The following is an 8,726-nucleotide window of genomic DNA, read 5'->3' as shown; positions in this document are numbered from 1 at the left end:
GTCACTCGACAGGAATCTGTCCCCGCCGCCCCCGCCAGTCCCCAGGGGCCCTTCAACGCCTAAGAGCTCCGGACAGATCAGGGAGCTGCCCAGCAGGAGGGACCCAGACCAGGAAACACCCAGAGGCCTTGGGCGTCGCCAGGTGCCGGTGCCAGTGAGGTGGCCGAAGGACAGCTCGTGCTCCCCCAGCTGCTCGCCCCCCGCTGCCTCCTCGCCTCCGGACACCACGACACCACGCTGTCTCTGCAGCCAAGGCTCGTCCCTGGCCCGGCCGCAGACCCTGCCCTCGGGGTTCTGCAGGGGCAGGCCCGGGCCGGAGCCTCCCCGACCCTCTCGTCGCTGAAGTATTTCCGGGGGGCAGCCCGCCAGATCTTGTGCTGGTGTGAGCCCCCCGCGCTGGGTCGGCTGCACCCCGCATCGGGGGATCTGGTTCGGGAAGTGCTGCTAAGGCTCTGGAGCCAGCGGCCGGCCCAGAGCACCAGGAGCACCAGGAACGGGGGCACAGCGCTGGGCGCCGAGGGTCGCTTCCACGCGGCCACACACTGTTCTTTGGTGGCTTGCGGCCCAGACGGCCGGGGTGCCCGCCTCGAGGGCATCGCGCCCCCCGGGGCTACTCCGTCACCCGCGGCGGTGCCCACTTGCTTTAGGGAAAGGGCGCTGGGCTTGGGGCCTGCTAGCCCGATGGCCACGGGCCCCTGCTGATGGATGGTGAGCGGGACCTTGGGAGAGGCTGGTGTCGCGTTTTGCTGTTGATTCTCGGTAAACAGAGGGTCGATCGGGGCTGGGCATCCTCGGCATTCCCGGTCGGGTTGCCCGGCACTACCCTCTGTGTGTACTGGGGTCCAGCGGATGTGTCAACCGGGGTCCCCCAAAGAGAAAAACAGAACAGTCGCGGTAGGACAGCTTAGGAGAGTTTACAAGCGCCTGGTGATGAGGTGCCGAGGGGAGGGAGCATGTGGGCAGGGCTGATTCAGGCGCAGCAGGAGCCCAGCCGCTCCCATTCTTGGCCCCAAAAGGGAAGACAGAATCATAAGGTCCGGGGCACCCCAAGGCAAGCCCGCCGGGTCCGCCATCCTCGCGTCTCCTGCCAGACTGTCCTCGCACAGGCCACCCGGGGCCAAAGGCCCGGAGCACACGGGCGCCCCGGAGCTGGAAGGAGGGTGGAGAAGGGCGGGAGTGAGCCTGGCGCCCGGGGTTTCCACCTCTTCCGCGGCCCCTTCCAGTCAACTATCCCGGCTCATCCCCTGCGCTTTCCTGACAGGCCTGTCTCGGGGCTTCACCTCTCAGGGTCCCCTGGGGGCCCTGCTGCCTCCAGGTTTGACTGTCGCCACTGCCCACGTCCCCAGGACCACGGCCCGGCTTCAAGCTCATCCAACGGCGCCGGGTAACGTGGCCGAGGGCTCTGAGGCCGTGAAGCCAACAGGCGCCAGGCCACGCGGCCTCCCCAGCCCCTCAGAACAGGCCGCCCTGCCCGGAGGCCCATCGTTACTGCTGCTCCGCTGTCCTCTCCCCTTCCTCCCCCCCTTCGCTTCTTCTCTTTCTTCTCTCTTTTCTCCCCCCTCTTCTTTCTTCTCCTTCTTCCCCCCCGTCCTTCCTCCTTCCTCTTCCTCTCCTTCTTCTCTTCCTCTCCATTGCCTGCAAGCTCCTGTACCTTCTTCCAGCGTGCTTTTCTAGAATGTGTGCAATCTCCTGGTTGTCCTGGTTATGGGCCTTTACTCTTTACCTAGACTGTTGTAATAAATTGCTAATTAAATAATACATAAAATCCTAATAATAATAAATCCCTAAATAAATTCCCAGCTCCAGTCCATCCTGCACCCATTCCCAGGCACACATGTTTACATCTCGTGCACCGCGTTGCCTCACTATACGGCCGTGATTTTTTTGCCCTCATCCTCTTTGAAACAGGACATTTGAAGAGAGGGAAATCCTCCAAAGCAGTGCACCTGGCACATCCCCCTCATTTTGCACACGACAACCTGACGCACAAACTGCTAGTCCACATAACTTGTCCCTAAACCGCGGTGTTCGGAGAAGCCTTCGATGATTCCTCCCGTTAGTAGACCGTGTTGTGCAGCCTGCCATTCCAGGCGATTTCTCTCCGCCGGGTTCCCAGCTCGCCATTCCAGGTGTAGCCACCTGCACCTGCCCTGGACAGAGCCTCTGCTCGGCCTCCAGTCAACATTCTGGAAGAGGACTTGTGATTGTCCCCCTTAGGGTCTTTGCACACCCTCTCTCCCGCTTGAGTCGGCTTCCTCTCCCTCGAGCCCCGTTCCACCTGCTGAACATCTCCCCACCTCTCCGAGCACATGCCGCGGCGCTCTTCCTTTGCATCCTGTCGCACGGAGTTCCTTACAGAGCCGTTCTGCGTTTTCCCCAGACGACTGTGATCTTTCTCTTCTGTAAATCTCGAAAACACTTGCCGCGCGGTTACTTTGCCCAGGCCTTTCAAGTATCCCTATTGCCCCACTCACAGTACGCGGACGCTTGTCTCGGTCCCTTGTTATATTGTAAGCTTCTCCCAAGCATGGCCTGTGCCACCTTCTCTGCTTTGTATCTCCCACGGGGTTAATGCTGTGCATTTTGCGGAAATATTTTTAATTCGTAACTAGTTTTAAATTTTGGCTTGTGGGATCCCTGGGTGGCGCAGCGGTTTAGCGCCTGCCTTTGGCCCAGGGCACGATCCTGGAGACCCGGGATCGAATCCCACGTCGGGCTCCCAGTGCATGGAGCCTCTGCCTATGTCTCTGCCTCTCTCTCTCTCTCTCTCTCTCTCTGTGACTATCATAAATAAATAAAAAAATTAAAAAAATAAATTTTGGCTTGTAGTACATTCCTTCTTTAGACAGAACAGACTATGCCCCTACTTCTCCAGCATAACTGTGTCTCATGCGTAATCCTCTTGGAAGGGATGCAATATTGTTGCTATTATTGGTCTCTTGTCTACTAAGATGATGGTATTTGCCAGAGCATGTTTCATCCCCCGGCTCCGGCTCCGTTACCACTCTCCTGGTCAAATCCGTGGGAGAGAAAGACAAATGTTGGTCTGTTTTGTAAGTGAGCTCTGTTCTGCAGTTCGGTCGTGTGTGCCGTGTACGCCGAGAAATGAATGCATAATCGAAAGGACGCCTGTGTGCCGAGACGGTACTGGGTGTACTCTCTGACTTGTTATCCATTTCCATTCAGATCCCACCTCAGCCAATATCTGGTTGAAAGACCTTGGAAAAGCCACTTGATCTCCTTGAACCTTTGCGAGTATGGAGTAGACTGAAATTTTTCAAACTTTTCTTGTAGGCTGAGGAACTCTCATCAAACAAAGTCTTACTCGGATACGTATTACGTAAACCTGATGAAATCAGAGGCAGAAGTAGTTTGGTTGAAAATTGGGGAAGGAGCCTTGAGGAATGACATGTGAAAACCAGCAGACGCATCCGTTCCATGTCTAACTCCTCCTTGAAGCACTTTATCAAAGAATACGGTCAGAGCTGGAAGGTTCACACCAGCACTGACGGGTGGGAGCTTCTAAAACTCTAATTAGGGGATCCCTGGGTGGCTCAGCGGTTAAGCATCTGCCTTCGGCCCAGGGCGTGACCCTGGAGTCCCGGGATCAAGTCCCACGTCAGGCTCCCTGCATGGAGTCTGCTTCTCCTTCTGCCTGTGTCTCGGCCTCTCTCTCTCTCTCTCTCATAAATAAATAAAATCTTTAAAAAAACCTCTAATTAGTTGAGGACATTAAAAATGAGAGGCGGATACCATTAGGATGGCTACCACCATCCAGAAGAAAAAAAGTAGAAAATGACAAATATTGCCATGGACGTAGAGATATTGGAATCCTTATTTGTTGCTGATGGAAATGAAAAATGGTGCAGCCATTGTGGAGAACAGTATGGTGTTCTTAAAAAAAAAAATCGAACATAGAATTGCCATATAACCCAGCAAGTCCGCTTCTAGGTATATGCCCCAAAGAATCGAAAGTTGAGACTTGAATAGATGCTCATACACTCATGCTCATTGCTGTGAGGTTTCTATGCGGCCGAAATATGGACGGAATCAAGTATCCATCGATGGATAAATGGATGAACAAAACGTGGTATATACGGGCAATGGACTATTATTCGGCGTTCAGAGGGAATGAAGTTGTGACACCTGCTACTGTAGGATAGACCTAGAGGATGTGCTCATTGAAGTAATCCAGTCAGTCAAGGACACATATTGTATGATTCTGTGCCTCGTACTTACGGGGATTAGGCAAATTCATAGAGATGGAGAGTAGAAGAGTGGTTACCCGGGGCTGGGAGGAGGGAGTGATGGGGTGTGAGTGGCCACCACCTACAGCATTTGAGTTTGATATGAAGGAGGGTGGTGATCATTGTACGACAGTGAGGATGGAGGTGATGCCTCTGCACTGTACTCCTAAAATGCCTAAAACAATAACTTTACATTATGGTATTTAATCACGGAAAAAAAACAAAAAATAAGCGGCAGAAATAGAATATATTTATCAGTTTTGGAGTTATTGCAGCATGGCGAAAGTCTGCAGGTGTATATAGGGCCCAGAATGAATTTCGAGGTGTCTAGTGACACAGAATTCTCCATTTTTGTATGGCCAGTTTCCTCAATGCTGGTCTCAGGGTGAAGCTCGTACTTGCCGGACAAAGACCTGCAAAGGGCTCATCAGTGGTGACCCCAGCGGGTTCTAGGGCCACCCAGGCTGTTCCTTATTCACTGGGCTGCTCTCTGGAGTCTAAGCCTCCAGTTATTATCTTCTGTTGAAAGCCAGGAGAGAATTTCAGGAACGAAGCTAAGGACCGCGACTATGGGCCAACACGTGATCACGTTTGCCTAGAAAAGGGTCAAGGAGCCCAGAAGTGGCTCCACAGCCCTTAGCAAACCACAGAAGGAGCTCAGTCCGGGGCTCCGACTTGGCCGCTCGGCCGGCGGGTAGGGGAGGAACGTCCAGGCCTCAACGTGGAGCCAGAGCTGCACCTCCCAGGAGAGCGCACTGGGGGCGCGGATCAGTCTGCCCCTGTGCCCACGCCAGGTCTGCAAAACCTCACAGCTCCATCGACAGGCTGTCCTAGGAGCTGCTCCATGCTAGTTTGGCCGTCCTGACCCCAAACAGTATTAAGGCACACGTTTGGGCAGTTTAAGGCCAATGTGGCGGCCTCACAAGGACCAAGACCCAGACGTTTTTTTTTTTTTTTTTAAACATTTTATTTATTTATTTGAGAGAGCGAGCAAGAGCAGGAGCAGGGGTGGGGACGGAGGGGCATCGAAGGAGGTGAAAAAGCCGACTCCCCGCTGAGCGGGGCAGGCGCTGCAGGCTCCATCCCATCCTGGATCCTGACCTGGGCTGCAGGCGGGCGCCCACCCAGCCGAGCCCCCGGGAGCCCCCATCCTGTTGCCCTCACTGCTCTGGGACTCCAGGGTGTGGTCCTTGTCATCAGGACCCAGGACGTCTAACTGTATTCAGCAGCAACCCCTGAAAAAGGGGGAGAAGAACATGCGTTTTCCCTCTAACGTCACAGCCCCCAAGTCTCCGACCTGCTCTGCTCTCACCCCAGACCCTGGGCGCTCAGAAGCGAGGGCATCTGCGTGCCGGGATGGGTTCTGAGCGTCTGCACAAGCCCCTGCTAACCCCTGCTAAAATTCTGGGGTTTGCTTGGTGAAGGAAAATAGCCGGAGCTCCCGGAGGCTGCCGTTCCTCCTGCCTGGGGTGTTGGGGGCTGCTCACACTCCCCGGGGTGGGTGGGTGCCCTGGGTCGCGGGCATCCAGGCCCAGCAGGGGTCTTCATCTTGGGTCCATCTTTCGGTCGAGGGTCCTACACGCCTGCCGCGCTGTGCGTTCCGTCTGAGATGACCGGTCACCACCCAACCCAGGACATCCGCCTGCATTCCTGAGCCTGCGGGGACATGATATGGCTCCTCTGCACACGAGCTTCCTGGCCACGAGGGGAATGGAATACGACTTGCCCTCTGTGCTGTGTCCCACGGCGGGCGGGCACACTTTACAGCAAAATTCAGCGAGGAAATGACTGCCCTCATTTTGCCACGAGGTCCCAGAGGCTCAGAGGTGGTGATCTTCCTGGTAACCCGGCAGCAGAAGTGGGATAGCGTACTTCCTGCTAATACAAATCAGGGCAACCAGAAGGGTTTTAGAGAAATTCAAGGAAATCTATAGCAGAGAATTAACCACTTCTGGCTGGACGGGTGCCAGTTATGGAGGAGACTGACCCTATGGGAGAAGGCTTCCTAGGTCTTGGTGTGGCGAATGTGTCAGGATTGTCCAGAGAACGGACCCCATATGATGTGTGTTTAGAGGGAGGGACGGAGGAAGACAAAGAGTGAGCATGAGATGAATGGGGCAAGCGACAGAAAGACAGAAAACGTGTTTTAAGAAATGGGCTGCGGTGCTCGGGGAGGCTGGCGAGCCTGGGCTCCGCAGGCCGAGGTGGTGCTGCCGCTCAAGTCTGAAGGCGGTTTTGAGGCAAAATTCCTTCCTTCTTGGGAGACCTTTGTCTTTTTCTTTTAATGTCTTTGATGGCCAGATGAGGCCACCGCCTCACGGAGGGTAACCGCTCCACGCAGCGTCTGCTGCGGTGCGCCCGTCCCACGGGAGAACCCGCCCCGCGGTCCCGCCGGCTGCCAAGCGTCTGAGCACTGTGCTGGCCACGGACGCGTGGGCCACGGCCCGGAGGAAGGCAGGAGGCCTTGAGTGGGCCTCGAGCGCTGGATGACTTGGTTTGCTTTTACCAAGTTATCAAATTATGAAACGTGCCTTAGGGCACCTGAGGCGCAGCAGGTGCTCAAATGATCATTTCCTTTGTCTGTATTTTTTTTTTAATTTTTATTCATTTATGATACTCACACAGAGAGAGAGAGAGAGAGAGGCAGAGACACAGGCAGAGGGAGAAGCAGGCTCCATGCACCGGGAGCCCGACGTGGGACTCGATCCCGGGTCTCCAGGATCGTGCCCTGGGCCAAAGGCAGGCCCCAAACCGCTGCGCCACCCAGGGATCCCTCCGTTGTCTGTAAAAAGCCTTTGAAGCTGCTGAGTAACCGGGGAGCTCGAGCAGAGCGAGGCTCGCGGAAACTGTCTTCGGCCTTAACGATATGAACTATTAAGAGGGGACCCTGGAGGAGGGCTGTGAGCCGGAAATCTGCCGCTGTGGGTCAGGCGTGAGGGATGAGATGAGTCACTCGCTGCGTGTCAGGCACATACAGATGCTTTATTTATTTATTTTTGCTGCCAAATTTTTATTTAAATTCTAGCCAGTTAGCATATGGTGCAATATTGATTTCAGGAGTAGAATCCACTGATGCATCCCTTACCTGCAACAGCCGGGGCTCAGCACGGGGGGGCCCTCCTTCATCCCCACCTCCCACCCCCTCCCTCCGACGACCCTAGTTGGTTCTCCATAGCTGAGCCGCTGATGGTCTGCTTCCTTCTCTCTCTTCCCGCCCCCCACTTCCCTTATGTTCATCTGTTTTGCTTCCTAATTCCGCAGATAAGCGGGATCATATGATACAAATATATGTTTTAGATACATTATCTTATTTAGCATTCATAACCGCCATATAAAGTAGGTATGTCTTGACCAATGAAGAACGCAGACGTTCCCCCCTACCCCATCCCAAATGAAATTGCCCAAATCTTATAACTGAGAAAGGGTGGAGATGCCGTTTAAACCCGAGTCTTCCAATCCAACCACTACTATTATTAATGAGGGTGGTGGCCGCAGAAATAAAAAGGAGGGGGACAGAGTCCAATAACACAGTGAAATGGAAAGAATTTAGCAATTAATCAGACGACAAAGATAACTGCAGGATTTTGAGTCTCAATAGATTGTTTTTGTGGGAGCAAACTGTGGACTTTTAGGAAAAATAAGGGTAGTCCCTAGAAGCTGGTTTTAGAAGAGTCAGAGATTTTTGGATTCATTCAAGAAATATTTATTTAGGGCAGCCGGGTGGCTCAGCGGTTTAGCACCGGCTTCAGCCCAGGGCCGGATCCTGGAGACCTGGGATCGAGTCCCACGTCGGGCTCCCTGCATGGAGCCTGCTTCTCCCTCTGCCTGTGTCTCTGCCTCTCTCTCTCCCTCTCTGTGTGTCTGTCATGAATAAATAAATAAAATCTTTAAAAAAATATTTATTTAATGATGTCCGTGTGCTAGGCCTTGTTCTAGACTCTGGGGTTCCATCCGTGGACAAAACAAAGATTCCGGTCCCCGCACGTTCCGGCGTGGACAGATAATAAATACTTAAACTGCAATTCATGCCAATGATAAGTGTTGTGGAGAAAAGTAAAGCGGGGAAGGGGGCGTGCAAGGTAGTCAGAAAAGTCCCCACTGAGAAGTCACTTAGGTGAAGACATCCAGGAGGATGCAAGTGTCGTGCAGGAGGTGGGGGGTGAGCGTTCCAGGCAGGAAGAGCGAGGGCCTCACCGAGGAAGAGACAAGTCCAGGACCATACAGATGCAAAGAAATCTGGCTTTCTTCTGTGGGCGGTGGGGTGCCCTGGAGAGTGCAGTGCCCTGGTGAGTAGGGTGCCCTGGAGGGCGGGGTGCCCTGGAGGGTGGGGTGCCCTGGGGAGTGGGATGCCCTGGAGGGTGGCGTGCAGAGCCGCGGTAGGACGCGGAAACCACTGCTGTGGCTGCTGCGCTGGGAAGCACGGAGTGCGGAAGGGGTGCGGGTGGAAGCCGGGACACGGGGACTGGGGCCCACGAGACA

The sequence above is a fragment of the Canis lupus genome, chromosome 17, assembly GCF_048164855.1.
Source record: "Canis lupus baileyi chromosome 17, mCanLup2.hap1, whole genome shotgun sequence".
Classification (NCBI taxonomy): Eukaryota; Metazoa; Chordata; class Mammalia; order Carnivora; family Canidae; genus Canis; species Canis lupus.
Note: the sequence above shows the minus strand (reverse complement) of the source record.